General features: G+C 38.4%; 1 protein-coding gene across 5 annotated transcripts in view; it reads right to left on the bottom strand.

Annotated features, from left to right (window-relative positions):
* The window catches only part of LOC144026839 (cytosolic carboxypeptidase 6-like), a 313,459-nt gene that overhangs the window by 172,261 nt on the left and 113,338 nt on the right, over positions 1-27,860 (bottom strand). The gene's annotated exons all lie outside the window — the stretch shown is intronic.

Below are 27,860 nucleotides of genomic sequence, written 5' to 3'. Positions count from 1 at the left end.
ACATGTCCACTTCGTCACATGTAATCGGATGAGCTTCATAATGCCGCTATGTGTTCGGAGTAAAATAAAACGTCAAGTCACAAGAACACGAGGAAGACAAAACAGGTAGAGCGAACCAAAAATAGTCTCGCGCAATTCCCAAAGTTGGTGACAATGGCAGGCTTGTTTATGTTAGTTATATAAGAATATTTTTAGAGTGTGCAGAGGGTTCCTGTGCAGTGCTGCCTGACCACATTTAATGGGAGGAGAAGCCATTATAGCAGCAGGAGAACGCACAGTCCCATTACATATGGCTGCTGGCTGCTAATGTGTATTAGCGGGACACAGAGGGAGCAAGGTGAAGAAAAGTGATTTTGCAGTAGATGGCTAAGTAGGACAATGGTGGGAGGGAGTGTGTCACATGGAGAGACGGGCGGGGACGGACACTCTGAAGGCCAACTCATTTATGTATGCACGTGAAGGCACAGTGGGCAGAAGACACGGTGACGAAAGCTCCCACAAAATAATGCCACATATGGAAACAAGACAGGAGAGAAGTGTTGAAGGTAGTATTAAATAATCTTCAGTAAGAAACAAGCACGTTGCCACTTTCAGCAAATAAAGATCAAAAGCATGTAAAAAAAAAGCACACACAAATGGCTGTAAATGAAAGTGTTGAATATTTTACATGGGCAGTCCAGATCCTAAGGCCATTAAAAAAAAAAAAAAATCCTTGGGAAAAAGACCAAATCTGGGATGTTTTTTTTTTTTTTTTTTTTTTTTTTTTAAAGAGCAACAAATATTTAATAGCATAAAAAAATGCCTGACTTTACTACTTCTCTTTTTTTTAACCATATGAAATAAATGAAAAAATATTGATAGTGTATACCTTATACGAATGAATAAATGAATAAATGAATAAATAAATGAATAAATAAATAAATAAATAAATAAATAAATAAATAAATAAATAAATAAATAAATAAATAAATAAATAAATAAAGTGCTCAGACCAATTATATTATTTCTTGAAAGAGTCTGTAAATGCGTAAAAAAAAAAAATCATAAATAAAAAAAAAAATAATAATTAAAAATGATTACATTCAGAGATGCACCACATGACGACATAAGCCACCGCAAACTTGAGCAGGTATATGTTCAACTCAACGATGTGATGCAGTTATGTGTAGGCATAAGAAAAAAAGATGAAGTCATAAGCACTTTTGCATTTTGCAGGTGGTATTTTGATTGACAGTTGAGAAGGCTGCGGTTTCAGCACATTCAGTGGACACGCCTACAACATTCAAAAGCAGAAGTGAGGGCTTGATTTTTGTTGTGAACAACAATCTTCTCTATGGTTTGTCAAATAGAGAAGACAATTTTGTCTTAACTTTTCAGGTTCGGTTAATTTAATAAATGTCATATGCGCAAACAAAAGGCTATAACAGTTAGACTGATTTGTAAACAAATGAGAGTCACAAAATGACGGTTTTCAATTACTTCAATGTGTTTCAAGTCTAATCCATTAATCCATTAATCCATTTTCTTGACCGCTTATTCCTCACAAGGGGGGTGCTGGAGCCTATCTCTGCTGGCTCTGGGCAGTAGGCGGAGTACACCCTGGACTGGTTGCCAGCCAATCGCAGGGCACATAGAGACGAACAACCATCCACACTCACAAGCACACCTAGGGACAATTCGGAGTGCTCAATTAACCTGCATGCATGTCTTTGGAATGTGGGAGGAGACCAGAGTACCCGGATAAGACCCACGCAGGCACGGGGAGAACATGCAAACTCCACCCAGGAAGGCCGGAGCCTGGACTCGAACCCGAGTCCTCAGAACTGGGAGGCGGACGTGCTAACCACTCTCCACCGTGCCGCCCTGTTTCAAGTTAAAGTAAAAATTGTTCTAAATTTTAGCCAAGGAAGCCATAAGACTTCAAATTAGCAACTCAAGTCACCCACCACTGGCCAAGGTAAAATATTCCTTTAAATGTAAATGAGGGATTTGAAGAAACAACATTCATGTAAAGTAAAGGTAAAAGGAGTGTGCTGGATCAATAGCAGGACTCCTGACATGCTGTCGGGCATAACAAACAAGAAATTAGCTTCACAAAAAAGGTAATGTCACTCATCAATAATGTGCAACATGCCCTAAATTGTGTGTTCAATGAGGGCTCCTCTTGAGCAAACAAAGCAATCTAAGCAATCAAAAACAAGACAGCTGGCTTGTCTCAAACCAACCAGTTGAACAGGGTGACAGACAGTATTTTCCACTGCTTAATAATTTAGGGAGGATTGAGGGTTGCTCTTTGCAAGCAAGCCAGTCAGCTTGTTGTGTTTGTGCTTGTCAGCTGCAATTTCCAAACTGTGTTTTTTTGTTGTTTTTTTTTGCTAGCAGAGGGGGCACCTTGCCCAGCCAAGGAATCCCAAATGCCCTTAAAAAAATACAGAAGAGCGCATCTTACTGCCAAACACATTAGCTCTCGTTCTTTATTTAAGCCTTTGTAAGACAGATCTGTGGGCCTTCACTCAAACGAGCAGAGCTCATTTGCCAAGTTTGCCTCTCGAGGAGACTCCTCCACTTGGTCTTTGACAGCCCCCCTTGAACCCTGGAGAACCTTGGTGATAAAGTGGATTGATGAGTGGGCAATCTCTGTCTGCCAGCTGCTGCTCTGGCCAGGAACGCTGGGACGTTGCCAAAGTGAGTGAAGACTTCATATAAACAAAAATATATGCTCATATTCACCAGACTGACAGTGGTTTGAAACATTCAGAACGACTGGAAAGGTGCCTTGAAACCGAATTTGCATGTATTCGAACGAGGGGAAAGTTTTCGATGAAAACTCTGCTAAAATATTGGGAGGACTTTGAGCCCAAGAAAATCTCATTTGTCTCAAGTTAGCGACATTAACACAGAAAATAACAGTAAGAACAAATTTAATTAAAGGGATACTTCACTTATTTAGCCATTTTTGGCAGTCAAACATTAATATTTTGCCTATAATAAATTTGCTATCTTCATTATTTTTCATGTACAATTAGTACCTTTAAAAACACATTTTGTAACTTGCTGTTAACTGAAAATGACATCACAAGGATTCAGGTAACCAATCACAGCTCAGCTTGGGAATGTCACATGACCAAACCTAGAAAACAGGTGCGCTGTGAATGGTTATCTGAGCCCTTGTGATGTCATTTTCAGTCGACAGCAAGTTGCAAAATGTGTTTTTAAACTTACTTTTGGTACGTGAAACATAATTAAAGTATACAATTATTTATAGACAAAATATTAACTTTTTATTGCTATAATTGGCTAAATAAGTGAAGTAGCGCTTTAATAAAGATATATGCCAATGAAGTCATAGAAAAAAAAAAGAGATTTTGAATAACTAAAATGTACGTTCAACAATTTTTTTTGCGAAAAGTAAGGCCATTAAAACGTTTAGCAAATGTTTAGATTCCATCCATCCATCCATCCATCCATCCATCCATCCATCCATCCATCCATTCATCCACTGAACCGCTTGCTCCTCACAAGGGTTGAGGGGGGTGCTGGAGCCTATCCCAGCTGGCTATGGGCAGTAGGCGGAGTACAGCCTGAACTGGTTGCCAGCCAATCACGGTTTTAACCGCTTGCTCCTCACAATGGTTAGATTACATTTGTGAACTTAAACGAACCCTGACAACAAATCAACAATCGCTAGTGTCGCAAATTGTTTGCCCCTTAGCGGGGAACAAGCTTAAGGCTGAAACCTGAACTGCTACGCATTGTGCGGGGATCCAGTTTCTTGTTTTCATAGCCAACTTTATCAAAAATGCAGAAAAATATAGTAAATAAAGAAAAGAAAATACATTTTAGGCATAATTCAGAATAATATGCTGCCAACTCATGTCAATATAGTATATCTATTGTGTATGTCACTTAATATATCAGAATATCACGTAATACTTCACTTTAGTTAGCAGTGAAGGATTAAAAATGCACCTTTTGGAATGTATTTTATTTTTGGAGTATAAGTGGTGTCCAATTTTAACCATTCTTTACAAACCAGACTCGTAGTATCTCGTAGTACCAAGACTGACATGTGAGAGGCAGTATTCTGCCACAGGAAGAAACAAAGAAGAAGTGAGAAGTAGTAGAAGAAGAAATTGAAGTTAGGTTCACTGTTCGCATCTCTTAAAGAGGAAGCCAAACAACAAATTTCTTTACAATAATATGTTATATGCAGCCACCACTCGTCAAAACATGATATTCTGATTAATTTGTAATATTGTCTTTGTGGAATATGAATAAAGCAGCAAAATCCACCCGTATTAATTTCAAGGGGCGGCCATTTTGTCACTTGCTCTTGACTGAAACGTTGCTCAGGACTCTTGCTAACATCACATGACCAAACTCAGAAAACAGGTGAGCCGTGATTGGTCGTTAACTGATTCCTGAGCAACTGATTATAAAGAGTAATGTGAGCTTTGTTACCATTATAATGACTTAATCTGTAAAAATCTGTGTTAGACTTTTTCAGAGTATTTTGACATCTGATAACCTGCTCTTCCAAATGCGTTCCGGGATACTCGTTTCCTGTCCCATCAGTACACACATTCTCTCTAAAAAGCTCTTCACATTTTGAAGCAAGGCTGATTTGTTCCCCCACTTAGATGTGTTATAATGGTCTCCACTATCGGTGCAGAGGGATCCCTGGGGATGTGACACGGCCTCAAAAAAGATGGAGGGAGGTCTTTCAGGCAAAGGCCCTCTGGAGTCGTCAATGGCTGGAGTGTTTCATACATGTGATTTAAAAGAAGTCTCGCATTAGGAACACATAGGAGATTCCAATTTTGACAGACTCACTGAATCAAATACAGTATTATTCCATTAGTGTCTATTGCACAATGCATCAGTAGGTTCCTTTACTTTAGAGACTCCTGTCTCCATCTTCAGATCTATTTATGTCCTAGCGCACATACTGCCAGACTTAAAATGTACATTACTTGTATAAAGAATTGATGCAGGGATGATCATCATAAGTGATTCACTGATCGTTAATAATTTGGTCAACTGTAGGGAATTGATTGTAAATTAATCACGTCTGAAATAAGACAAATCAAATAAAGTAGAATTAAGTGCGCTTTGGTTGCAACCAGTGTGGTCTTGGTCTTAACTACAGTAATTTGTGGTTTAAAGAATAACATTGCATCACCAATGGGAGGTTACATCCGCAGAGATCTTCACTATAATAACTCGCCTGGGTCGCATTATTCCTCAAGCATTGAAACACGAGTTCACAAGAGTCAGATAAAAATTATCCCATCCCCTATTTTATTTTTTATTTTTTTAAATAAAATAACCAACTACTCATAAAAACCGCTCAACCTAATTTGACCTTCTCTACTTCCCTAAACTTTTCAATGCAAGTCCAGTGGATCAACGCTTCAGTACTTTTAACACAGCCTTCTGTTCTCCAACAAGAAGTTGAACGGAAAACTTCACAACAGGTGTTGAATTGACCAAAACATTTCCGTGGCCGTCCGTTTCTATACATTTCTGCGACACGCTCTGTATCTGTGTTGCAACCTGCTGACGACACTCTGTGAAACTCCAAACTCTTGTGTGCGCTTCCCCTTGAGAACATCCTGTTGGCGAGGTAATGCTGCACTATTGTTAGGTAGCTTCTTCTTCTCATGATGTAAAAAAAATTAATAATAAGAAGAGGATGAAGTAGAAGACTGTTTAAAAACAATTTATATTGAACTAGGAAATGTATTGGTCAATTCATGGATCAGCTGATGTGAATTTTATCATTTATAATTTATAGGGACTCCTTGCGATGCGAACTGTGTGAGCCTGTATCGCGTTCTGAGGCTCCTATCACAATACGTGAACCGTATCACTTTTTTTTTAATTCATAGAAATATGGAGACTCAATTAAGGAAGTTGTGGAAAGAGGACATGGGTGAATATAAAAATGAAAAACAACGGGTTAATATTGAAAAGCAAGGCTCACTCGAATCCATTTGAATTGAATCGGTATGGTACATACGACACTTGTGTATACGTTTACAAGTGCTTATGAAATTATTATTATGGTTAAGTACAGTCTGACCTAGTCGTTTCAACTTTACGGCGCCCGTGCCTCGTTCGTAGCACCTTCTTCTTAATTAACTCATTTGCTCCCAATAACGTGTAAATACGTTTTTTTTTTAAATGTTCTAAGTGCCCCAAAGGCGTATTTATATGTTTTTTTTTTTTTTTTTTAAATGCTAGAGCATACAGAAGGCTTTGATTCAGCCTCTCAACTGCAAAGAACGGTTGCAGAAATGGTAGTTATTACACAAATGGCCAGCAGGTGGCAACAGAGCAAAGGAGATCAACCAGAGCCATGTAGAAAAAAAGCTCAATTACTTACAATTTTGAATAGATTTGTGAAAACTGATGAAACTTAGCTCTCTTCTAATGCTAATTTCTGCAAAACGGAAACAGATAGAAACATCCTTTTTTTTTCCTGATGAAAGAAGAGACTTTAATCTTTCTTTGATAGGTTCCATGCTTTTATAGCCATAAAACACAATATTCTGTGGGCCTTGCAAAATCAGTCAAAATCCAGTAAAACAGCCGGGAGCGAACGGGACTACTTCTGTGAAAATGGCTGGGAGTGAATGAGTTAATTTCCCGCAGTAATCACGTAATTTTAAAGTTATTTCAAGTTGTGTTGTTGTTACCTCTGGCAACCGACATCCATTGAGCAAGTCGGCTCGCCAGCAGGCATCACATTTCCGTGTTTAAGCTTGAATGAAATCCGCTCTGCCGTGCGTCCGCAATAAATGTCCGTGCAGAAACACGGAATATTGGTTCCGGGTCGTGCAAATATGTTTTTTTTATATTACTGTACGAAGTATTTTGATGTAAATATTGACTTTAATGGTGAAATCCGACTTAAGTCGAATTTAAGGTTACATCGCCAGCGTAGGAACGGAAGTCTGCCGGAACTCTCGAAAAAAAAAAAAGTACACTGTACAGTTATATTTTATTAATTAATATATATTAATATTAATATTATATAAATTAATTATGTTGTAATTATATCGCTTGGCAGTGAGTGTGGAGGTTTTTATTTTTCTCCAGTGTGAAATCTTCCGTGCATTTTAACTGACTATAATTTGTAACGTTGCACCATTGTATAACGGCGCTTCAAATTTTGAGATTCGGCCACTTGCGTTGCGGCAGAACCCAGTTTGATGCGAACCTGGCAATAGTCAGATTGATACTGCGCTTCACTCACGAGTGTTCTCCGCAATATCCATCTGGTACTTCTCCTCTGTAATTTGCTCGGGAAAGGCGGGACATTCTGTACAATAATTCCAGCCGATTGGACGAGATGTTACGAGAGTCACTCCTTAAATTATCTTTTTTTTTAATTTAATGCCAATTAGGGTCTTGTTTTTCGATTCAAGAATTAAAAGCCTTATAAACTTTTGTAAAGATCTGCAAGAACCCTGAAATGTCAAAATAGCCACAGCTTTTAGTATGAAGCACGTTGTAGCTAAACCGATGCAAACTACAACAACTTTGACTTTGCCTGACACGTCAATCAAAACATTATCATCTTTTCAAAGGCAGATTTAAACACCTCTGTACCTGAGGGTTCGACTTAATTCTGTAGCAGATGGTGAGCAGATGGAAACTCGTGTAACGTTACCTGCCTGAAGTACAAAATCGAACAATGCCAGTAAATAGAAGTCAGTTCCATCATATTACATATCTTATTACCAGTGCAAATAAAGAGAGTGCGAGGGCACTGATTGATTAGCATGAGGTGAGATTAAACACTGACATGAATCCTGCTCTCTGCTCAGTGCACATTCATGCCATCAACTTGTTGATCTTAACTCCATCACTCGCAGGTTTATTTCTTTTTTTTCGACGTTGACATTCATGGCCCTCAAACGGAGCGAGGAGCTTTGTGGCTGATTGCGCCGATATGACAGCTGATAATTGAGGAAGTGGAACACACATGAGTAGATTGGACGGCATTGTTCGCTAAATGACAAGATCTGTCTTCCTCTTCGCCTCCTTAATTATCCTCCCCGTTTATAATTACACGTGTGAAGGTCCCGAGGACAATCGCTGTTGTGTTGTGCTGTCTGCTCGCTCGAGTCAGATGAGATAGGCAGGGAAGATACTGCAAGAGGCCGACACGGCTTCTTAATGAAGGTTACTGCCTGTTGTTCAAGATCAAGGCGTTCATTATGCGTGCGATTCAAACAATGCACTTGAGTAACAGTGCTAATGTGCGGATTTGTTACATGCCGTCAAATAGGAAAGAGTTGGACTGAAATTGGTACACAAGACGAAAATCAAACATTTCAACGATGAAGTGTCAAAAACCGTATTTTGCACTTTAGCAAGAATAAAGAGCTCATTTGGCACTGATAGGCCAATACGTTTTTAGTAAAAACAGACACTTGTCACAAAAATATTTGAATTGTGGTGACATCGTTGAATGGAATACAATGACGTCATCGCTTTAAAGCACTTAGAAGCATCCAACCAGATTAGCTCTTTGGAAAAAACATCAGCAACAACAACAACAACAAAAAACACATTTTCTTCCTTATTTTTAGATAGAGAAACAGTGCATAGATGAGCTATTACCTTTCTCACTCCAAACTTTAGTTCATAAATATTGGACTGAGCTCACGGGCAGAAAGGCAATGATGTCAGCGCGCGTTGAAAAATGGTAGCACTTACTAACAATCCAATCAGTAATTTACTTCCAAATAGTAGAGCAGCAAAATGCCAAATCCACACCATCAGTCAGACCGAGACACCCGAGCAAAGAACAGTAATGGCGAACCAGGGCCGCCGGTATATTTATTCCTCTTTGGCATGTGTCTGTAACAAGACGCAGTTTAATTGAAAAGTCAGTTGGGGCAGAAAGAAAAAGGCGGCTGCAGCCCAAAAAAGTTTTTTTTTTAAATGTATTTTTATTTTTTATTTTTTTTTAAGAGGTGTCAAAATTAGCGTGTTAATTTTTCTTAACACACGATAAATGACCACCCCTTACTTGAATAGCCTGTACTGGAAATTCCAGTCACAACGCAGCAGACACATCTACGTCAAAATTTAGCAGTTCTAAATGTAATAATAATGCATATATTTGTGGAGACTGGGGTCAAGATGTATTTTGCAATTTTAAAAATGTGCAGAATGTCCACAAGTTAATTCAAGTTAAAGAATAGATAGTTCTTAATATGAAAGGAAAAAAAACTTATCACCAATGTCTTACAAATGCAATTATACCATCTAGTGGCAGAAAAATGACCTCAACACAAATCAATATCACACTTGCGTTTTACAGTACTTTACATCTTTTTAACTAAATTTGATAAGTTAATTTGAAATGACTAACAATAATTTAAATATGCAGCCATATTTCTATTAGTTTAACATTTTTCCCCATTTTATGTTAATTACGATTAAAAATTTTAATTGTCTGACACTTTTTTTGTATACTCAAATGAAAACAACAAAAAACTCTCCTCTACCAATGAGTGATCAGTGGTAGTCGCATACTGTTTATGGTATGAGATCCAAAAAAAAAGATGCATCATTTCAAATCTTTTTCCACCATTTTCAGAAAATGGATGGATGGATAATGTAACAAAAGCTTGGTTAGAATGAACCAAATCAGATCCAAACTGTTAGATGGGAGCCAGCACACACCTGCCACCATTGCAAGTACAGTACAACCTCAGGTTATGAACAATTTGGGTGACAAAAGAAAATACCTCTCTTTATGTATTATTTTCAATTTGCGAATGACCTTAGTACGGATGAAGAGAAGAAGCATCTATGTTGCACTTCTACTTAATTTTGATTGCGGCATTTGCGTGCATAACATATTCCTATAAATTGATAACTAGTTGTTTTGTCGTATGTTACGCCTCCACATCATCGATCATCAAATCCCAAATGATTGAGTCACTGACATGGTCAAAAAGTCAAAAACATAATCACAAGGCAAGTAAGGTTGGCTACTGTAGCTTTGTTGTTTTTGTTTTGCTCTTTCTTAGAGTCTGACAAATGAGTAAATGCTCACTGGTGATAGCGTGCGCAAGGTAATAAAAATATATAAAAGCGATCTAATGATCAAAACAAATGATCAAAACAAATGTGAAGCAAACAGAGCAATTAATCATTTAAATGGAAATGTGACGTCCCGCTTTCTAATTCATTTATTTATTTTAAACACAAAAAGACAAGTTTCCATGTGTGTGGTGCCAACATCAACCAATGAATACGAAAATAAATAGAAATAATAAAAAGACAACTGAATCAGAAATTTGGCACTTTGGTTTCTGAACATTTCTTGTTCCACTGAATGTAACCCGAGGTTCCACTGCATTTACTTCTCTTCTCATAAAGATTTACATATAAATACTAGAGCAGTCAAACGATTACATTTTTTTAACTCATTTATTCCCAATAACGTATAAATACGTTTTTTTAATGTTCTAAGTGCCCCAAAGACGTATTTATACGTTTTTTTTTGTTTTTCTTTCTTATGCTAGAGCATACAGAAGGCTTTGATGCAGCCTCTCAACTGCAAAGAACGGTTGCAGAAATGGTAGTTATTACACAAACGGCCAGCAGGTGGCAGCAGAGCAAAGGAGATCAACCAGGGCCATGTAGAAAAAAAGCTCAATTACTTACAATTTTAAATAGATTTTGTGAAAACTGATGAAAATTAGCTCTCTTCTAATGCTAATTGCTGCAAAACGGAAACAGATAGAAACATACTTTTTTCTCCTGATGAAAGAAGAGACTTTAATCTTTCTTTTTATATGTTCCATGCCTTTATAGCAATTGAACGCAATATTCTGTGGGCCTTGCAAAATCAGTCAAAATTCAGTAAAAAAAAAAGCCGGGAGCAAACGGGACTGCTTCTGTGAAAATGGCTGGGAGTGAATGAGTTAATCGGGTTTAAAAAAAAATTAAAGGAACGTTAAAGGAACTTAAATTAACTCAAAATAAACGTGCTGATTTTGACACCCCTGGTTATCATCCACTTTTTGCACACAACAGCCATAGTACACCAAGCCTAAGCCCATAGAGTTGGAATAGCATTCATACTTATATTCACACAGTCACCGAGAGAGGTCAGTCAGGTGAGCGGACCACTCGACCATCAGTGACCCCAAGTGAAACCGTTCAATATGACAACCATGCACTTTAATCTTTCTTTTGATAGGTTCCATGCTTTTATAGCAATAGAACACAATATTCTGTGGGCCTTGCAAAATCAGTCAAAATTCAGTAAAACAGCCGGGAGCTGAAATGAATCAGATTAATCACATCTTAAAATTTTGATTAATCACGATTAATCGCTTCATTAAAAGGGCTTTTTATCAACATTTTTTGCCCGACAAATTTAATGCACCTCAATGAACCTCTTATGTGTTAATTTTTTCAGCATTTAATGTTAAGAGGACGTCTCATCCTCCTCTTTTTTTCTAATTAGTTAATTACTTGAGTTGTAGAGGTTATTGTTATTGTTATTTTTTTTAATATATATACCACAAAAGCCTGGCATTTGAACAAGGGTGTGTAGACTTATTATATCAACTGTATCAATTACTGTTGGTACTGTGCAGTATAAAACAAACATATTGATCCATGACTTAGTATTCAAACTTAATTTCGAAGGAAAATGCCGATTTCCAGCCTTTCCACAAAAGTCACAATATAAGCGGCCATAAACACTCGTCGGTGTCTGTCATTAGGAGCAGCGAGTGACCTGCGGGTCCTCGGGTAGTCTTGTAATTCCATCTTAATGAAGGCGATGAATAAATGATTTGAGGCACTCTGCATTGAGGAGTCTGATCCGCCATCAGCAAACCTCTGTGGGACACAGGGGGGACCACAGGGGAGACCCTTTTCCCGCTCCTTCTCCAATCCTTTAACCTCCGCAGTTTTGCCTTTCTCAATTTTTCTTTCTCGTTTTTCACCCTTCCTCCTTCTTCATCATGTCTCCTCCCTCCTGGGCCATCTTGTTATTGGCAGATAGCGAAGCCCCCCATCAGTCAGACTCACACATCCCATCTTGAACAACTGGTGGGTGTTTACATGATGTTATTTTAATGCACGCTCATTTTGACTGTTTTTTTTTTCTATGATGCTGATTGTTATTTTTACTCTCTCTCCCTCTCTCTCCCAAAAATGTAACTCTGAAACATCCGGCAATCTCACTCTATGGACCAGCAAACAAAGATGACAGTAATAAAAAGAAGAGCCAATTGCTTTTTCATTTCATTTCCACTGGGAAATCTGGTGGAGGGAGGAATAAAGGAGCTATAATAATAAAGTTTAAGAAAAAACGGGCCTATGGCTTTCCATTCCCTGAGCAAAGCACAAGCAACAGCCACTGTGGACAGTGCATCGCTCAGGGTCGTGCGCGTTATTGCAGGGAAGGCAAGAGGCTATGAAGCAAGCGGCGGGAACTTTACGAGTAAAAACATAAAGTCCCGAGCTCAGGGTGGACCGAGTGCCATTAAACACAGCATGGATAAAACTGACAATATGGTGGAAGGAAATCAAACATTTTTCCTTCACTCAACCCCCCTTGGAAGATGAAAATCCCAACACTTTTATTGTGTTCATGCAGCGAGAGCGGGGTGAGAAATGACGGGTGCGTGGGTGAAGGGAGAGAGAAAAAAAAATCAATTCACCAAGAATCATCATTTTATGCTGCTACAATTCTGTGGAAATTCACAGATTTAAGAAACATTGATTTTCCCCTTAATAGCACAAGGTTGACGGAGCTCGACTGAGGCGAGCACGCTTTGCACACGCCGCCGTTATCCTGGAGGAAGGCAGCGCAATCAAACTGTCTTAACCGGTGGAATAATGTGAGCAGGAGTTTCTTGATAATTGCAAAACAATGGCTTCCATGCAGCTGACACATGGTGCAAAGCAAAAGTTGGCCCAATTACTTAACTTCATTGAACAAAGTATTTAAAAAAATAAAATAAAATAAAAATAAGGATAGTAATCATGCTGATAAGCATGGTCAATGTTTTAGTAATTACACCACCAAGACAAAGCTTTGTTGTTTTTTTTGTACGTTTTCGAGGTCTACATTAGAGTCAATAATTAACACTTTTCTCCGTAGATCAGTTGTATATAGCACGTGAAGTATAAAAGTACCTTTCATTTACTGTAAAAGTAAGCTTCTGATACCAATTTTTATTAAGTAATTTGAGCAAAATTATTTCTAAATAAAGTCAGTGGTTGATATTATGTACTTTAATATTTGCTGTATTTATTTAGTTTACTTCAGTGCGACATTCAAACAAGTACATGCTTGATGGTAAAATTATTTCACGATCATTATCACAAGTTTATATTGTTACAAAGTTGCCAGTTAAAAACATCTGTAGTAAAAATTAAGGTAACATGACAGTACCAGGCGTGGGTGGGCATTCCACCAATATTGATGCACGGTCCATCAATCGGTCAACCCGTTTTGTTGACGATTAATGAATGACAGGAAACTTTGAAAAAATGACGAACTACGCATTTGCTGTAAGTGGCTTTTCGTCCATCACTGTAATCCTCCATCCGTCAATCTAATCATCAATATGTCGTTGACGGAATGCCCATTTTGCTGACGAATGACGGAAACATTGACGGACGGCCATTTCGCTGTGGAAGGACGAATGACGGACGGCAGACTACAATGCGGTTCGACTTGAAATATTGACGGGTTGACAATGGTTGAACTGTTGACGAATGACAGATGCTCAAAATTCATTGCCACGCCCACCTCTGGACAGTACTTTAACACAAGAAACAGTTTTTTAAAATTAATAATTAGGGATGTACGATAATTCTATTTTCAACCGATACGATAAACCAAGAATTTAGAAAGTGCCCATGTAGATAACCGATAAGATGATAATTGTTAGCAAAATTAACTTGAATACAAATATACTTTTGGTACTACTACAAGTCTAACACAATCTTAAGTCTCATTAGGAAACCTGGGAATTGTGAGTTGGACAAAACTGCAAACCAATTTCAACAAAATTAGGCATGTAAGCACAATACTGTAAATGTTTACTGTTATCATGACTTCAGAGCTACATTAGCATAGGTTAGTGGTAGAGTATGTTCTAATTTGAGTTCAAATTTGGGTTCATTTGCCTCCCTAGAAACAGAACTCCATCGAAAACTGAGGAACATGTAATTGCAGGGTAAAAATGAATTCATATTACCTCATAGTTTCAATGTTTTGTTGGCATTTATAGTAAATAGTAAGTCAACAAACGTGTAGACGGTTAGCTACATGAAGCTATCGTTAGCATTTGGCTAAATAATGGAGAACGTTACCTTCGTGCAGACGTAGTTACTGCTCATTTTGGAGGGATTCAACTGGTCGTATGTGCAAAGTTTACTCTGTTGGCATTTATAGTAAATAGTACGTCAACAAATGTGTGGATGGTTAGCTACCTGGAGCTATCGTTAGCATTTGGCTAAAAACAGTAATGGAGAGCATTACCTTAGTGCAGACGTAGTAGTTTCTGGTCATTTTGGAGGGATTCAACTGGTCGTGTGTGCAAAGTTTGCTCTGTTGGCATTTATAGTAAAGAGTATGTCAACAAATGTGTGGACAGTTAGCTACCTGGAGCTATCGTTAGCATTTGGCTAAAAACAACAATGGAGAACATTACCTTTGTGCAGACGTAGTAGTTTCTGGTCATTTTAGAGGGATTCAACTGGTCGTGTGTGCAAAGTTTACTCTAAATAGTAAGTCAACAAACGTGTGGATGGTTAGCTACCTGGAGCTATCGTTAGCATTTGGCTAAAAACAACAACGGAGAACGTTACCTTCATGCAGACGTTGTAGTTACTGCTCATTTTGGAGGGATTCGACGGGGCGTGTGTGTGGTCTTCCACAAAGTTTGCTCTAGCGCAGACATTTTTTGTAGTTGTTTGAGGATTTACACAAGCCGTGACTACCGCAGGATGCCGGTTAGTCAACCGGGATAATGGCTATCGCTCTTATACAAGCCGTGACTACAGCATTTAACCATTTTTTTATTGATTTTTTTCTTGGCTTTGGATAACCATGCAATGCACCACTGGGAGCTGGATTGCTTTTGTTTGTCCGCAACAAAACGAACGTTCCGTCGCAGACATTACATCTTGCGTCTTGATTGGTTTACTAGGTCATGCGGGCGTGGTTTACGGTAAGGTCAATTATCATATCGATTGCTCAAACTGAACTTTAAATTGCAGACCAGGCACAAAAAATAAGAACCCACGCGTGTCTAAACCTGCTCTAAAATGGCAGATGGTTTATGATCCTACCAAAGTTGTTTTGCTTTTTTTTTTTTTTTCATTGCATTATTCTATGCAGCGCCATCATTATGATGCTCATTACCATGGCATATAGTCCAGCCATCTATGCATGAACATCACGCTTAATGGGCCACAATAAAGACACCACTTTCTTTGTTTTATGGCTCCGTTTTCTAATGGCCTACTTGGCTTTCTTGCCTGCTCTCTCCAAGGAGCCATCCAGATCTCTTTAAAAACCTGTGATATTCTCAACACACGCTTTCCTCCAGGCCCATGTTTGCCTTCCATTCATTCTAGCGCGCGTTCGACCCCCCCCTCCCTGGCAGCTAGGGTGGCCCCACGGTAGCCCGGGGCCCTTCCTGTGCCTTTAGTTTCATTAGCAGGCCCCAGATGCTTCGCGGCTCACGAAATTATGAAGGGCCGAAGCCAAGCGCCTCCAGATGGGACCCATCTATATTCAGATGAGCTGTTTCCTCATATTCAGAGCAATCCCACCCCGATGTCCTACAGTGTCGTCAACAAACATGCTGACAAACACAAACACAAGTGAGAACAAACAGATGCACGCATTCACGCTGGACGTCATGCGCACGCGTCATGCACGCAATCGAGGCCTCCCAGACACGCGCGCGTGCGGTTTTCACGCACATACACAGCTGGGAGGGAAAGTGTTTTAGCTGGCGCACTGCAGTCTGAGCTGTCGGCTTTTATAGCTTTTATCTCGTTTTGTTTTGTGGACATTGAAGCCGGAGATTTACAAAATGGCCATTTTACACTTGCACATGGAGAATTCAACAGCGGGCACTTAGATGATTTGAATCAGCAGAGCCATGTGAAGCAATTTGTCATAGCATGCCTCTGAACTCGCAAAGGTTACAGCCGGCCATTATAACACTATTGTAGTATAATGGCGATGAGTGGAAAACATATTTAGTAGTTATCACGTTCACCCAAGTCCCCCACTGGTCAAATAAGAAAAATGACAATTTTACACTTCAAACACACACAATTCAGTTTCAACTTCAAGATAATATCTTGGGCAAAAACACACACATTTACGGTTGTAATGAAGTAATGGAGGTTAATTTTTGGCATGTGGTCAACAGGGAAACAAATTCACATGGCGACTGAGGACAGCAAGACAACAGAACACTGCAGCAAAGTGGAGACTGTGTAGTAAAATGTTGCACCATTCAGAGCTAAGCTGTAAACATACGGGCTTATTTTATTTAACAAAAATATGGAGGTATGACTAGAAAAGTTTATACTTCCTCCTATGATCAAGTGAGCTGGTATGGATAAGCAGGTAATTTATTAGTCATGTTGCGTTGATTATATATACACTCTAAAAAGAGAATTGTTGAACCAATTTAAGATTACAAAGTGAAATGTTTTAAAAAAAAACTTTTAAATAATTGCTTCAATTGGTAACACACAATTAAATTAAGTTAATCCAAAGTGAATATATTCAGTTTAATTAATTGTGAGTTAATGAAACTGAATATATTCACTTTGGATTAACGTAATTCAAACGTGTGTGACAAATTGAAGCAATTTTTTTTAAGTTGGTCAACAATTCAACTTGTAATCTTTAATTGACTCACTCACACTTGAATTTTCTTTTTAGAGTGTATCTTGTTGTACTATGATTATTTTCTTTATTATATTTGTTGACATTTTTTTTCTTTAAGACTGTACCATTATTTTTATGCATGTTGAAATAAATTATTCAGAGATTATTATTATTATTATTATTATTATTTTACATTTCTAGACATGACCCGGACAGAATTGTTGGCGGTACTCTGTTAATAAAAGAAAAAAATAATAACGCAAGAAAGGAAACATATAATATATAATACAAAAAAAAATCATGAACATTATCTCATGAAATTCAGACATTTCTTTTGAATGGTGGTTCAACAGAAAAAAAGAAAAAAAAAGCTCATGAAACTATTTAAGATAATTTGACCACATGCTTGACCAAGGTATCTCCAGTCTAATTAGCATCACAGGTGTCTTCAAACTTATAAGCGATCAGTCAGTCAACTTAAAGGATGACGCTCAGCCACTGTGCTGTTTGGTGACCTCATGTGTACTGCACTGAACATGAACCAGATCACGCGAAGGACCAGATTATCTCAGATTAGAAAGACAATAATATTTTTCTTTCATCAACAGAGGAGTATCAACAATTTTGTCCATGATGGCAGTGATTTTATGCCAACCATGTGGTATGTCCTAGAGCAGCATCAGGTAGCGTTTATACAATCTCTGTGGACTTTACTTTAAGAACTTTGTTTGGGGACAAAACATAAAAAATCTGATTACTGTCGCTAAAACTGATCAGATCTTAATGGACGTCCATGGAATCTTTCTGTGCTTACTGGATTTGTTTGCGGTATTCTAAGTAACGTATTTTCCGCACTATAACGCGCACCTTTAATGAATGACATATTTTAAAACTTTTTCCATATATAAGGCGCTACAGTAAAGGCTGGGGTTACGTTATGCATCCATTAGATGGTGCTGCGCTAAAGGGGATGTCAACGAAACAGTCAGATAGGTCAGTCAAACTTTATTAATAGATTACAAACTAGCTTTCTTGACAACTCAATTCACTCCCAAAATGAATAAACATCTGTTTTATTATTTTCTCTGAGGTAAAGTATTAGTATTAGCTAGCAATCCAAGATGGCGGGATCTTATGCGCATGCGCGTCATCGATCGTGCAGGGTCACCGATAGCGTCTTGACAGCGAGACCTGTTGCGGGTCAATATAGATCCATATATAAGGCACACCGGATTATAAGGCGCATGGTCATCTTTTGAAAAAATTGAAGGCTTTTAGGTGCGCCTTATAGTGCGGAAAATACGGTAACTTTTACCATCTAAAACCATGCATGTGAAGTTCATTGACTCAAAATTGGCTGTATCGTTGCTAATGATAGCATTTATGTATGTGCCCACCCTGACGGTTTGTCGAGTGTGGGAGAATGTTTAATACATATCTTGTTAGATTCTATTAAACTGCTGATAAAGTGCCCGGTAAATGTGTTAGTTGGTCCTACTGTGTTGACGCAATGGAACATCCCACCCCATTGCTGGCAAAAACGTATACAGATATCAGTCCCACAGAGCGTCCTAATATGTCCCATAAACGCCTGACAGCATGGCTTTGTGGAATCGCGATGATACCCATAAGCCATAAATTGGAGTCGTGGGGTCAGCTAGCCCTTGTGCTTCGCTCAAGCAATAAGCTTACAACCTAGCATCAGACCTGAAAACCCTTTATGGTTATTGTGGACAGCAGACAGCCACGCTAACCACATGTAAATCCTACACGGAGCTGAGAAATGCATCATGGGACGCACTAGCTTTATAGCCACAAAGCATTTTATGAAGCACACGGGATCGGGTTGCGGAATGAGAGAGGTGATCACGAGGTCTTTGGACTACAATACTAAAAGCAGCCGCTGACTAACAGTACAGTAATCAGGGGACTGTTGGCTGCAGAGAAAACTGCAACGCCTCACCTAGTTCATTATAAGATGACACAACCAATTTGTACCTCTGCCTGCTGCAATCTACCAAATCTCCCCCGACAAAAGCATTTAGATTAGAGCGCTTTCAGGGAGGACTGCGCTGACATGCGTCCCCGGCCTGTAAAGGGGAAATGAAGTGCCTTTTTAATTCTCCTCCAGGCAAACATAAAACTGTCCAGGTAAGTCATTTGGGGGTTGAATGGAGAGCTGGAAGTTGTCGCTGTCGCAGCAGCCGCCCGTCACCACTTTTTATTCCTTTCTGTTCACCACACACACCAGCGAACGCAAAACCATCCCGCTGTTCATCGAGGAGATTATTAATCTATTTGTTACATTTTCTCCCATTATTTCTCTCCGCATAATCCTCTGTCACTTCCTCTGGCAGCCTGCTAATGAGTTTCTGTGAACAAGGGAGCTGTTGATTGTTAAGATTAACACATCTCGATTTTGCTCATTCTCCTTAACACTTTTTCCTGTAGACCCCACCTCTGCAATTTGCCCAACACTGAAGAATAATTCTTCAATCATTTATTTATTTATTTTTAAACCTGAAATGGAGCTATAACTCATCCTAAAGAGTCGAGCTTTGTGATCACTTTCCTTTCAAGTCTTGACAGATCGTAGCAGACAGTGATAATGGCGGCGAAACGCTGGTATTATAAATGTTACACAGCACCACATTCAACAGCTTCAAGACAACATTTTTGTGGATTGGGTCGCTATGGATATGGATGTGGTGATGCTGCTTGAAAATAGTTCAGATGGAATAAAATGGCTCAGTTGGGTTCGCCAACAATACTAGTTAGCTAACTATATCATGATGAGGCTTTCGTTAAATAAATAAATCACATGAAATCGCAGCAATGTGATAAAATTATCCGTGAAAGGACTGGCCAAAATACTACAACTGGCACTACTGAAAATGCATGAAGGTTTGGTTAATGAGGGACCTTTTCAAATGGAAACATTGACAAATGTGTCCAGTTCGGAAATGAAACCCGAACCGTACATTTGCTCGATTGTATTTGTTATATATTGTATTATGGAGCTCAGGGATGGGCAACTGGTGGCCCGCCGATCGCATGCGGCCCTCGACCACACTAGATTTTAAAATAAATAAATAAATAAATAACTAAATAAATAAATAAATCACAAACACCCAATTAAAAAAAAATGCTGAAAAACATTTGTTTATATATAAAAACAGGGGGAATTGGGGAAAAATAACCTGGAAAAAAAATATATATATCAAAAATGCTGGAAAAAAAAAAAAAAAAAAAAAAAACTGTGAACATGTGAATACACGGGTGCTGAAGGGTAGTTTTAAGTCGTAATATCACCATTCTACTAGATGGCAGATTAGATGGCTTAGTTGCACATACAGCTGGTCTTATATTACCCTTTATCACAACATGAGTAATATTTTTTTGCGGATTTAGAATGATATGCAGGACAAAAAAAGTAGCTCAATAATATGAAAATTTTGAGTGAGTTGATTTTTGTGAAAAAAAAATGCACAGAATGAGTTTGTATGTTTCATATGTGCATTGATAATTTTATTATGAAAAATTACATATATTCCGAGCACATATTTTGCATGTATTTTGTCCATATTGAAAATGCAGTTACATGTGGGCCTGCAGCAACACTGATGAAAAATTGTGGCCCCCTGAAGCATTTAAGTCCCATCTCTAATGTAGATGTTAAAAAAATGTACACCAGTGGTGGCACAATATATATGAATTAAAGCAGTAAAAATATTAGCTGAAAGTATTAATTATTTACATTGATTTTATACCATACAGCTCTGTAGCGTGATATTTTTCTTATGTTGTCTTAAAGTATTCTAGGATGATGATGCTCTGAGCACAAAGCTTCCTTGAATTTGTCGATTTTATTACTTACATGGCCAACAACCAATTTTTGCAGCAACAAAATGTGCTTTAATACAAAAAATGTGCCAATGCCTGTCAGTGGAAACTAGCAGGAAATTGTACAAAAAGTTAATCACTCTGTAATGTTCGGTCTTGACTACTTGCACTGAATACAAGCAAACTGTAATTTCAAAGCGGATACGAATAGTGGGTTGGACTGAGAGCATTACTGTACTTCAAAATCTTTTTAGTGTCTTGGGAATAGGCTGTGTGTGCGTATAGTCTTGGAATTTGTTTTTCTGCACCTTACATGTAACAACACATTTACTTACGAAACACCTGGGAAAGAGTAATGAGGAAAGAGGGAAATATGTGATAATGAACAATTTTAATAGCAAGATTAATTGGATCCAATTGAATTCAAAGACGACAGCGGGGATTTATTAACTACTAAAAATAAACAGAAATAAATTGGTTTGTAGTAAAGGGACACACATTGCCAGTAATGTTTGTTATTACAGCAGAGTGAAGGTTTGTTTTTATTGTGTTGCGTCAGTGGGCATTGGTGTAAACATGTCTTCCGTGCTTGAGGTCAGAGGTTGCGACGGCAGACGCGAAGCCTACAGAAGACGACTCCAAATGTTCCCGAGCAGCTAAATGGGTCACTTGATGTGTTTATGAAGCGAATCTGTTTGGAAATGAATCGTTAGTCTCGGTTTTCATGCTCAAATTAGCCGAGTCGGTCCCTGTCCTGTTTGCCCTTAATTAACAAGCGCTCAATTCCCCTATTAATTAGCGCAAGCTATTAGCTATTTTACATCACTCTTCATTTGCCCACAATTAAAATGTCTATTATTAAAAGGCATGCCACATGGTTAATTGTGTGAGTGGCTCTGTGGCAGGGGAGGGGAGGGGAGGAGAACGGCGGCAGGAAACAGCGCTCTATCTCAAGAACAGCACCCGCCGCCCCAACACTGTCACATGCTAACTACATTCGCACCCAGATGAGCGAGCACAGCGGTTCCGTCCAAGGATGGAGGTGTAGATATCATCAGCACAATAAATGGCTATTAGCACGAGTGACAAGGAACATAGATTTAAAGCTGTAGGACACAAGCTTATGCTATGGTCCGAGTAATATACTTTCCTTTGGGGATAATTAATCCATACAGTACCTACTGTGTACGTTAATTAAAACAGCCAGAAGTTATTGTAACAAATCATGATACTTTCCAGCGCTATAATGGCTTGCCTACGCTACCACAATAATCTAGTTGAACCCGACAGACATGTAAACACTTTTTAAAAGAACACACAAGTAGAGACTTTCTCAAGGGGGTGATGGCAGAGAGTGTGGGAATTGCAGAATATGATAACATTGTATTTTGAATCAGTAATTAAATATTATATTAACTCATTTGCTCCCAATAACGTATAAATACGTTTTTTTAATGTTCTAAGTGTCCTAAAGACGTATTTATACGTTTTTTTTTGTTTTTTTTATGCTAGAGCATACAGAAGGCTTTGATGCAGCCTCTCAACTGCAAAGAACGGTTGCAGAAATTGGTAGTTATTACACAAACGGCCAGCAGGTGGCAGCAGAGCAAAGGAGATCAACCAGGGCCATGTAGAAAAAAACCTCAAATACTCACAATTTTGAATAGATTTGTGAAAACTGATTAAACTTAGCTCTCTTCTAATGCTAATTGCTGCAAAATGGAAACAGATAGAAACATACTTTTTTTTCCTGATGAAAGACGAGACTTTAATCTTTCTTTTGATAGGTGCCATGCTTTTATAGCAATAGAACACAATATTCTGTGGACCATGCAAAATCAGTCAAAATTCAGTAAAACAGCCGGGAGCGAACGGGACTGCTTCTGTGAAAATGGCTGGGAGTGAATGAGTTAAGTATTTGGTTTTATTGGAGGACCATCAAGCTCACAAAATATTATAGTTTATGAAATACGCTTTAGTCTGGTATAAATTGGATTGACTTGACTTGACTTTATTGACTTAAAGACAGTTCTGATTGGAGTCACTGATGATGTGAGGAGGGTAGAGTAGCAAAAATTGGACTAAAAATTATTACTATTTTGTTATAAAATGATTCAAGTAAAAATAAAAAGTAGTGTTCCAAATAATTACTTCAGTAAATGTCAGTTAAAAAAAAAAATACAATAAAATAATAATAAAATAAAATAAAATAAAATAAAATAAAATAAAATAAAATAAAATAAAATAAAATAAAATAAAATAAAATAAAACAGGAATGTACAAATTTAGACATTGGCTATAAATAACTAATTTAATACGTAAATTAGCCACTGTGGAAAACTTTGTGTCTGTGTGAACATGTGGCCGGGAATACTTTGATTAGTGAAATGGAGTCAAACATCACTAGTGGTAACACTGGATTGGTACAACACTATCATGTGACAGCACCCAAGGCGGGAGTCTCGATGACAAATTCAATCAAATAGACCGCGCAGGAGCAATAATAATACATGGACAAAAATAAAATTAGCAAGTGGAATGTAGCTCGGTGAAGTAAAAAAAATAAGGGTGCATTTAAACTATGGTGACAAGTACAATTAATTAATAATAATAATAAAAAAGCTTAGGAAGCTACATTTATGTGTATCGATAGTGTACAGAGAAACTGACATGATACATTCCGATATACTGTAAATTAGGGATGAGCAGGTACCAATACAAGATATTGGTATTAGATGCCCGGCCTTATTTCAAGGTATCTGTACTCAAGAGTGTCCTCTTGTGGCCATTTTGTGATCAGGAAGTACAAATTAGAAATTAGAAAAAATGAAAAATGTCATTGATTTTATGCAATTTTAAGGAAATGTGCCATATTGGGATATATACAGGACTGAAAATTTGAATATTGTGATAAAGTCCTTTATTTTCTGTAATGCAATTAAAAAAACAAAAATGTCATACATTCTGGATTCGTTGCAAATCAACTGAAATATTGCAAGCCTTTTATTATTTTAATATTGCTGATTATGGCTTACAGCTTAAACAAAACTCAAATATCCTATCTCAAAATATTAGAATATCATGAAAAAGTATACTAGTAGGCTATTCAACTAATCACTTGAATCATCTAATTAACTCGAAACACCTGCAAGTGTTTCCAAGTGAATCCAGAATGTATTACATTTTTTTTTAAATTGCATTACAGAAAATAAATGACTCAAGCACAATATTCTAATTTTCTGAGACAGTCCTGTAGATCTTTAAAATGATCTGTCATTGTTTTTTGGGGAATTTTATGTATCAAAAGTACTCGTGGTATCGGTAAGTGGCACTGGTATCGGTGACTACTCAAGAGTCGAGTACTGTTCTGAAAAAAATGTGTAAAAATGTGTAAATATGTCATCCCTACAAGCTAGCTGTATGCAAATATCAAAAAGCAGTTCCAAGTCCACGCAGGAAATTCAACTATATTTCTTTTAACCCTACGACTGGCTGGTGACCAATTCATTTGTACGTACACCGCCTCTCGTTCAAACTGACTCCCTACAGAAAATACATGGATTGATGTTTTTCTTTACAAATCTCAAGCAACAGCAACATGGACAAGTCCAAAAAAGTGTCTTGGGCTTCGTTGAAAGGCGCTCCAGAAATACAACTTTAGTAATATTGCTCTCAGCTGTCTCCAAGAAGGACAATTCAAAGAGTAGAGTGGGAGTATTCTTTCTGCTTCCCTCACCCTGCATCACCTTGCTCACCCCTCGAGCCTCTGCCAAGGTTTAACAAGTGGCAAAGGGAAGCGGCAGGCCAGAGCTGCGCTGATTGACAGAACAATTACGGCAAACACGCACCCCGATGGAGAGGTAGACAGCTCCAAATAGAATTTCAGCCGGCTGTTGCATCACACGCTTACAGGAATACTTTTGGTAGGAAAGCAAAATTGGCCTGACAGACGGACCGAATGACGGCCCGACTGACTGGCTCGCTGACTGACTCCAAGTGAAGCTCTTAGAAGCACTCCTGCTTTTTGCTTGCCTACCTGTGAAACAACAAAAACAAAAGGAAAAAAAAAAAACTTTTACCCTTGATCCAGCTTCAAACTATTTGGCAACACTGTCCCTCCAACACTAACTGTTCATCCGCTAGCTCAGTTAGCACCGAAGCTATTTTTAACCTCACACCAACTGACAGTGAAGGAAAAATGGAACATTAATTAAAAGAGATGTGAAAGTTGCCAGTATTTCATAGATGTGAGTGCCAATATGTATAATGATATTAAGGTTTCAGACTGTTATCTTCATACAAAGGTAATGTAGGATTATAACAATTAACAGAATCATCGATGAATTGAAGTTATGAATTGAATAAACTATATTTTTAAATGCTAGCTAAATGCCAGACATATTAATTTTCTTCAATACAATTCCAAAGGGGTTTCATAAACCAGTCTTACCTTCGACAATACAATTCATACGTTTTATTGAGGCCATCAAGATCAGAAAATCTCACAATTACTTCTCTAAGGGTTGTCATCACAATGCTCACACCAGATCCATTTTTTGAAGCAACAATCTCATTTAATGGGCATTTGAGCTTCACGCTCGTACTAATCAGAACCACTACAACAACAATGCACAAAAAAAACGATAAAAACAAAACTCACCGTGTATCACATTGGTAGCTTCCAATAATAATAATAAGTAGGGATGTTCGATACCACTTTTTTCAGACCGATACCGATACTCAGACCCTCAGTACTCACCGATACCGATACCAACTGCCGATACCTGAAAATCACTAAAATATATTTTTAAACATATTTATTTCCTTTAATTTTGACAAAAAAAACAGCACAGTCACTCTTCAATAGTCTTAACGCTCAAAATAAAACACGAAAATGCTCTTTTAGTTTAAGATTCACAATTATGAAGTATTACCAAACCGGTTTTGGTGAAAAACTGCTGCAAGCTAGCGCAAGTTAAAGGCAAGGAGGATTCAATTAACGTCTTCCCCCTCTGCCATCGGTCGCTTGTACTCGTCTGAGTCACGAGTACTCGAGTACTTGAAAAAAGGCTGGTATCGGCCCGATACCGATACCTGGTATCGGTACTCGCACAATCCCTAATAATAAGTAAATGTCCAATGTGATCCAAACATGGAAGTCTTAGCTTTGAAGACTAGTTCTGGTAGCTTGTTTTGATATCGATTTTATGTTTATTCAGCATACTAATTAAAGTGCAAATAGTAAATATAATGTGAAGGAATAACAATTTAATGCTGAAAAATGTATTGGGTGTTTTTTTCTAACACGCGAGAAGCTACAGGTAGAATAGCTTTGAATGCTACCAATTATAAGGCAGTGCCGTTACTACTAAAGACCTTTGGAAGTTTAACACATTTCAAAGTGAACATCTCGTGATTCAACACAAGACTAAATTTAATCCCAGATCCTAAAATCCCGTTGCCCTGATGTCCCCGGGACCAACAGGAGTCACGGAGTGAGGTATCGGTCGAGAAAGGTGTGGATGAAAGGATATGGGAGAGATTCTTTTACGAGTAGCTGTAAATGCCCTGCGGGACTTTAATCTGTCATTTGTCCCTCCCTGAGACGCCCCATTTTAGCCAAAGTCAGCCAAGCTCTGTAGCCTCGGGGAGCCAATGTTGCGGGGGCCCCGGGACATAAGACACCTGTGCCAGGAGATAAAGGCTTCACCTCTTGGGCTCGTTCTGATGTTTTTTTTTTTTTTTTTGATAGATAAAGATGGGAGGGATGGAGGTGGGGATGGCGGAATGCTCTTTGTTGGTTCACCTGATGCCTGTCTACCTGCCTGAGTAATATTACTTTCTTATACTTTCTGTTCACCTTCTCTGTCAAGTTCCCTGTCAGTCTTGCTCCATTTTTTTCCCCTTATCACGGTTTCCTTCTGTAGCGTCTTTATCCTGTCCTGTGTGAATTTGGATCAGGCGGGTAACGCTCTCTGCACTGTTTTTTTTTTTTTTTTTCATATCTGCAACTGTCAAAACAAGATTACTACTTTTGCAGCTTTCTGGGTTTTGTCCAGCTCGTGGAAAGTCAAAGAGAAATCAAATCAGTGTTGAATGCGTCTTGACCACTTTGTGGGGACACACAGAAGACAGAAGAAGATTGTGCCTCATTCACCTACATCGCCGCGAGTGAATTTGAAGCATAGTAAGATTTGAGGTCACTTTGTAACTGCTCTGATTTTCCCGAAATGGTCTTCATTCGATGATTTCTTGCTGTCGAGCAACTCAAGTCGCAAGTTGTGGTGACAGCGGACAAGATAGTCGTCCATTGCTGGAGCTATCTAATGCAAGCCCGCGAGACTTCCTTGTTCGCCGAGCCGCTCACTCGACTAATGAAAGGCACTTTCAACGGTTGAGTCCAACCCAACACACGCTTAGGACCGCCCCCTCATTTGAATTATGTTTCGTCCTGGCAGAGCGTCTGCAGCATGAAATAAATAAATGTGAGTATTTTTATATCCATCCATCCAGCCATTCATTTTCTTGACCACTTATTCCTCACAAGGGTCGTGGGGGGTGCTGGAGCCTATCTCAGCTGGCTCTGGGCAGTAGGCGGGGGACACCCTGGACTGGTTGCCAGCCAATCGCAGGGCACACAGAGACGAACAACCATCCACACTCACACGCACACCTAGGGACAATTCGGAGCGCCCAATCAACCTGCCATGCATGTCTTTAGAATGTGGGAGGAGACCGGAGTACCCGGAGAAGACCCACGGGGGCACGGGGAGAACATGCAAACTCCACTCAGGAAGGCCGGAGCCCGGACTCAAACCCGAGTCCTCAGAATTGGGAGGCGGATGTGCTAACCACTCTTCACCGTGCCGCTGTTTTTATATATTGATTGATATTTAATTCTACTTGTATACCGGTATTTATTTTTGTATTTATTTCGTCATTTATTTTTATTTATTGAATCTTGTTTTTTATTTTTGTTTTCCGGTTTAGTTATTTATTTGTGTGTGTGTATATATATATATATATATATATATATATATATATATATATATATATATATATATATATATATATATATATATATATATATTCTTTTTAT

The sequence above is a fragment of the Festucalex cinctus genome, chromosome 10, assembly GCF_051991245.1.
Source record: "Festucalex cinctus isolate MCC-2025b chromosome 10, RoL_Fcin_1.0, whole genome shotgun sequence".
In the NCBI taxonomy this organism is placed as follows: domain Eukaryota; kingdom Metazoa; phylum Chordata; class Actinopteri; order Syngnathiformes; family Syngnathidae; genus Festucalex; species Festucalex cinctus.
The sequence above is the reverse complement of the archived record's forward strand: the minus strand, read 5'-3'. Positions and strand labels throughout refer to the sequence as shown.